Raw genomic sequence first — 6,801 nt, 5'->3', positions numbered from 1 at the left:
GCAATAAAATCAGTGGCTCTTTGCAAATAAGAGCCCAGCTAGCACTTCTCGGGATGACCCGGAGCCACATCTTGCACAAGATACACACTCAGGGAGCACATGCTGATTGCTTTGAGGTCAGGGATTGCCCCGGAGTTTGGGGCCATCCCTATAGGAGAGCTTATGGCACTTTCCGAGTGACACAATGGCCCATAAACTCCAGCTTTGCTTGGCCAAGACTAGTTGTCACCAGGGAGAAGGGGAAACTAAGGAAATCTGTCGTTCGTGCAGATACACAGAGCCATGCTTTATGTTTTACAGTCACTGCGCTTGCTTCCTGCCCACCCCACTCCGCAGAGCTGTCTGCTCCTTGTTTATCCCTTAGATCTCTCCTCCCAGACAAGGTCAAAACCCCTTCTTCTATCCGTTCTGAGCACCGGGCAGCTCTCCTCGGTAGCACTTGTTCATAGTTTTCATGCATTTGGGTGACTCTTCATCACCGACTGTTTTCTTTGCCCTGGATCTGTGTCCCCAGCACTTAGCGGGCTGCCCGTCACACAGTAATCAATCAATAAATGCTGCTTGACTAATTGAATGAACGCTCTCCGGTTCCAGCCAATAAACGTGAACCTCCCACCAGTGTCCGTCCAAGTCGTCCTGTTAGAGAATCTCACAGGGAGGGGTTGCTGGGGTGACTCACACCCCCCATTTATCTGGGAAGCCAGAGGTCAGGGGAGGACCCCCTGGGAGAGCCCCGGCCAGTCCTGGCGGTTACAGCTGGACCGATTGGCAAGAAGTCAGGGAGAAGCTGCTGCAGTTTTTCTCAGCTCGGTCCTGTTCAATTCCCAGCCTGCAGTGCCATCTCCAGGGCACCAGGGCCCTCCGAGATGATCAAAGGTGCGGCCAACTTGGCTGGAACCGCAGAATCACCCTCATAATCAGAGCTTTTGGTCCGAGAAAGGTCAGAGCACTAGAGAAGCATTTGCTCATCGTTGCTGTGCAGTGGTGACACCCACTGCCTGCCTCCTACTCCACAAGCTGGGGAGACCACAGCGCCAGACCAGTGCTGATCCCAGGGTGACGCGCCTGGCAAGCACCCGGAATCGTGTAAAATGCAGATTCCGTGGCCGTGGCCTGGGGTGGGGCCTGAGAGTCTACATTCCTAGCAAATGCCAGATGCTGGTGCTGCTGGTCTGATGCAGCAGTCCGTCCGCTATATTCAAGTTGTGGTCCAAGGGCCAGCAGCCCCGACATCAGCAGCCCCGGGAGGGTTTTGCTATTCATGATGCTGTTCCCATTTGGGCAGCATCAGCACCACCTGGGAGCTTGTTAGAAATAGAGTCTCAGGCTCCACTCCCGACCTTCTGGATCACAACCTGCCTTTGAACCAGATCTGTAGGTGATTCATAGACATGGTAAAGTCTGAGATGCTCTGCTCAAGAACCATGGTCCTTAAGCTCAGGTGCACATTGAAACCACCCGGGAAGCTTTAAAAAAAAAAAAATTACTGATGTGGGAATCCCTACAGACCCCGATTTAATCTGTACTGGCTGCAACCTGCATATCAGGGATTTAAAAAAATTCCCCAGGTGATTCTAATAGAAAAGTTGCTTTCTATTAGAATACTTTATCAATATTTTATTAAGTTTTGCTAATTTTTTTCTTAATATCTATTGGAGATTTTTTCTCCAGGGAAGATATACAAATAGCCAACAAGCACAGGAAAAGATGCTCAACATCACTAATCAGTAGGGAAACGCAGGAGAAAACCACAGTGACATGCCACCTCCCACCTACCAGGATGGATCTCATCGTAACAGTGGAAAATAACAGGTGCCAGTGAGGATGGGCAGAAATTGGGACCCTCGCACATTGCCGATGGGATGTAGAACGGTGTAATGCTGTAAGACAGTCTGACAGTTCCTCCAAAAGTTAAAATGGAGCTACCATATGACCCAGCAATTCCACTCCTAGGGATACACTCCAAAGAATTGAAAATGGGAATTCACATATTTGTTCATGCATGTTCATTGCAGCATTATTGACAACAGCCAAAATATAGACACAACCCAAGTGTCCACCAATAGATGAATGGATAAACAACATGTGGTCGATCCACACAATGGAATATTATTCACCCATAAAAAGGAATGGAGTAGTGATGCATGCGACACCATGGACGAACCTTGAAAACATTATAAGCTAAATGAGAGGCTAGACAGGAAAGAACAATAGCGTATGATCCCTTTACATGAAATATCTGGAATAGGCAGATTCATAGAGGCAGACATGTGTTTTTCAGTCTCTTCAAGAAGCCATGAGTTCCTGGACCCACACCTTGGCTTTCTTGGATGTTCTTTTGGACTATTGCAAAGTGGTCAGAGTCCTACTTAGTCAGCTAAAACACCTCAATTTTGTCAAGAAAATTCCTTGTGTCTTCCGGTTTTTAAAGGGAGAAAAATCAATCATAAAGATTTTGCACAGTTTTTCATTTATTCCTGGGTATTTTCATTTTAGCTTCTACTGTACAAGGGATCTTCTATTTTATAAGGAGGTATTATTTGTATATAGAGCTTCTATCAGTTTTCTTTCTTTTTTTTTTTTTTTTTTGCTATATACCCACCCTTATGGTAGTTTTCCAACTGTCTTGGGTTTCTAGGTAGAGCTCACATCATGTACAAAAAATTTTAGGTGAGTTCTATGTGTGGTGAAGGACCAGGCTTCAGTCTTCTTCCCAATGTGTTTTGTAAAATAAATGACGTCTACAGAATCCACTCCTGGATGTCGTTAAAAGGCCAAATTGCTAAAGAAGTTTCTAAATGCTTATTTCCGATTTCCGTACTTTTTTGTCAGAGACCAGTAAACATTGGACAGACCAGGAGTGGTCCTCAGCCTTCATTTGGAGGATCATTGCTTTAGACATTATTAAATGTCTCCATTTACGTGTCTCCATTAAATGTCTCCAATAACGTGCTCCAACGTTATTAAATGTTAGAATTCCAAACCTATACCCTATAATGTGTTCTCATGTTCAGCAGCCAAACTCTGTTTATTACTACAAGATCATACTACTTATGCAAAGTTACATTGTACTTGTGTGTGTGTGTAATGGACTTTTTCTGTCAAAAAGCGGAAAAAAGGGATACCATTCCAGGGATAGATATATACCTTGATATTGAAGGAGTTCATAGATTTTCTCCAAATTTGGGGGAGTGAGGCAGAGCCGGAGGAAACTGAGCCAAAAAATAAGGTTTAAAAATTCTGAACAAATTACAATTTGGTGGGTAGGGAAAGCTAAATTTTTAAAAATAGACGCTTCAAACTTACATAGCGCTGTGTCAATTATATCTCAATAAAAATGAAAGAAAAAAAATAGATGCTTCAGTGAAGCTGTTTCCCATTACTGTGGACTCGTGTCACAAGTGGCATTAATGGCCTCACGGCTCCTGCACCAGCAGAATTGTCTCCAAGTCTGGGATCCTGTAATTACATGTTGGCCCCCGCATATCTTACAAGCTCTTTGTGGCACACTCAGAGGAGTGGTGTCTGGGACTCCGCCAGTTGCTCCACTCTGCTGGCAGGGGGACAAGTCACATGAGGTAGGGAGACCAAGGGTTTTTCCTGTTGGATCCTTGGGACCATGGGCCCGGCCGGGCCTCCCCATCCTGCTGGCCGGTGATGAAACTTGCCAACACCCTTCAGATAGACTCCCCGAGGGTCTTCTTCTAAAATCAACCATTGGCTCCACTGAGGAAGGAGATGTCACCAAAGGGTGTGGCAAGCCTCTGTCCTTTCAGAGATAAAGTGTGATGTAAACAGACACACTTTTTTTTTTTTTTTGGCCGCACTGCGTGGCACGTGGCATCTTAGTTCCCCAAACAGGGATCGAACCCTCACCCCCTGCAGTGGAAGCGCGAGTCTTAACCACTGGACCGCCAGGGAAGTCCCCAGACACACATATTTTAATATAGACCCCTCACAGTCATCCCCGTCGGACCCCACAGTCGACTAAAGCCTCCCACTTACTGCCTCTTTAACCCGTGACAAGTTTGGGAGAGGGGGAGAGGGCTGTCATCAGTGGAAAAACGATCCAGTCCGCATCTTGAATCCTGCTTCTCCCTTCCAGAGCCTTTATTTCCTATTCTATAAAATGGGCCTAAGGGTTGCTGGGAGGACCACGTTTATGTCTATATGGCTGTCTCAGGCGGCAGTTAGGAAGGCCGGGTGCACCGGCCGAGCCAACCTTGCGTTAAACCCATAGGCTCCTTGCGGGGGCTTCATCGATGCTTCTTGCGGGCTAAGCCCCAGCTGGAGGCTGCAAAGGCAGCGGTGAGAGACACACGAGGCTCCCGGGAGCGGGCAAGACAATGAACCCATAATCCGAGTGATAAGGGCTGTGAAGGCACTAAATCAGGGTCATGAACCAGTGGGCTGTGCGCTACTTGAACAGGGCAGTGTTCCAAAGGCCTCTCTGAGGAGACGTCTGAGCCAAAACCGGGTCGTGAGACTCTGATCCTGAAGCCTCCCTTCCCTGTGGCTGGAGCCCAGAAGGGTAGGAAAGATGTGGGAGGGGCCTGGCTCACTCAGCCCAGCCCTGCTCGGCCCTGTGACATTGGGCAAGTCACTTGGCCTGGAAGCATCATTTTCTCCACCTGTACAAAGAGCTAAGATCACCTGTGCAGTGATTTTAAAACCTGGCTCCAAAAATCTTCGACACTCCTCTCGCTGAGAGGTGGGGTCTCCATCCCCTCTGCTTTTTTTTTTTCCCCCTATCTCCACCAACATTACGTGAGCTATTCTTGAAGCAATACTAAAGTAACACTAAATTAGTTATAGTCTAAAAGAGTAAATACATAATGCTAGATTGGGTACGGTTGTGTTTAACTATTTTTGATGACGATCAGTCCATACATTTCCCAGAGGGTGCTTATGGACTGGTTTGAGAATCTAGGAATCTAGGGTAGAAATGCATTCATGTCATTTTTTCTTTTTCCCCCTCTCCTTGAATCTGTGCGGGTTTCTGATTGCTCCGACCAACCAAGTATGACAAAAATGAGACTACGTGACTTTCAAGGATAAGTCTTAAAAGGCGGTGTCCTTTCCACCTGGTTCCCCTGGGAGCCTTGCTTTGCAAGAAGAGCACTTCATCTGAGATCACCACGTGGAGGAAGCCACAGACGGGCAGCCCCATCTGAGCTCCCAGCTGACAGCCAGTGTCGCCTGCCAACCTGGACATCCAGCCCCGTCCAGCCTTCAGCTGCCCACAGCCCCACCACTATCTCATGGTCACCGCATAGACCACCCCCCCCCACAAGCAAGAAATGCCTGGCTGAGCCCTCAACGAACTGCTGAGCCATCAAATCGTGAGTCAAATAAGTTGTTTTACAAGTTTGAGGGTAATTTGTTCCATGGTTTTAGTAATGGGAGCACCTATCTCTCTGCCCTCACTTCTTAAACCTCTCCCTTGCTCACGGGCTCCTACCACCTGCCCTTTTTTCAGTTCCTAAAACACACTGAAATGGTTCTGGCCTCAGGGTTTTTTCCACTAGCTTCCTCTCTCTCCCTGGAAATTCCCCTCCCTCCCCCCATCTTCCATGGCCGCCTCCTTATCTTCTAAGGTCTCAGTTCAAACCGCCCTCAGAGAGCTCCTCAGAATCACCTGATGTAGATTAGATCTCCGCTCCCCAGCCGCTGTCACATCGCCAGGGGTTTCTTAAGCACTTAACCATCTGATATTTTTCTGTTTGTGTTTATTGACTATGCTCTCTGCCAGATACAAAGTCTGTGAGAGGAAAGCCCTTCCCTGCTTTGATCACCTGTGTGTCCCCTGCTCCTTGTATAAAGCCTAGCACAAGATAAGCATGGATACATGTTGATTAAATGAATGAATATACAAAGAAGGACACAGTCATGAAAAGATGAGAGGGACAAACATTTCTGTCAGAGAGAACCGCAAGAAGAAGTGAGGAGGGTGGTGTGTTCCAGGTAAGAAAAGCACCAGGTTGAGGCTAGAGGGGTTCAAAATGACACAGGCAGGGTGAGAGAGGTCCAGGCCTTTTAAAACATGGGAAGGATATTTTCAGGCACAACGTGAACTGATGGGGGGCGGGGGGGGGGGAGAGCGGGGGCTTAAAATACACGTTAACATGCAATTTACTGCTTTAACCGGTTTTAAGTGTAGATTCTGGGGCATTAAGTACATTCACATTGTTGTACAACCATCACCAGTATCCCTTTAGAGAACTTTTTCATCCTCCCAAACTGAGACTCTGTCCCTATCAAAACTCCCCGGTCCCCTCCCCAGCCCCTGGCTACTTGTGAATCTGCCTATTCTAGAGATGTCTGTAAGTGGAATCATACAGCACGTGTAACTCGGTGTCGGGAGTATTCTTCCATGTGGATCAAGCACATGTCCAGCATCCAGCACATGTCATACTGTGATTAAAATATACATAACACAAATTTTATTCCGTTGCTTTTTAAGGCTGAATAGTATTCCACTGCGGGTAGATACCACATTTTGTTCACCCACTCGTCAACACGGGTGGACGGAAATGTTTAAGGCTCGCTTCAGGGCCAGGCGACACTGCCCCGCGGGGTCAACAAGGGCCAAGGACGCAGCCAGGGAAGGTCAGTATTTCACTTGCGTGACCACCCATCTGTGCCCCGCCGTACAGGCGAGGACCCGGCTCAGAGCAGGCAGGCGGCCTGCCCAGGTCACACAGCCAGGAAGGGCGGGGAAGGACCGGGCAGGGCCGGGGACAGGGCTGCAGCCGCCGCATCCAGCTCTTCCCGGCCGCCGCCAGCCCCTTCCCGGCAGCG

At 48.1% G+C, this 6,801-nt stretch overlaps 1 long non-coding RNA gene across 1 annotated transcript; it reads left to right on the top strand.

The window, feature by feature from the left end:
• Window positions 1-5,115: 5,115 nt before the first annotated feature.
• On the top strand, window positions 5,116-6,604 carry LOC132349817 (uncharacterized). Its single transcript, XR_009497752.1, has 3 exons — window positions 5,116-5,342; window positions 5,753-5,964; window positions 6,464-6,604. It is a non-coding gene; the product is annotated as an uncharacterized LOC132349817 (long non-coding RNA).
• Window positions 6,605-6,801: the final 197 nt, after the last annotated feature.

The sequence above is a fragment of the Balaenoptera ricei genome, chromosome 15 (assembly GCF_028023285.1).
Source record: "Balaenoptera ricei isolate mBalRic1 chromosome 15, mBalRic1.hap2, whole genome shotgun sequence".
Classification (NCBI taxonomy): Eukaryota; Metazoa; Chordata; class Mammalia; order Artiodactyla; family Balaenopteridae; genus Balaenoptera; species Balaenoptera ricei.
The sequence above is the reverse complement of the archived record's forward strand: the minus strand, read 5'-3'. Positions and strand labels throughout refer to the sequence as shown.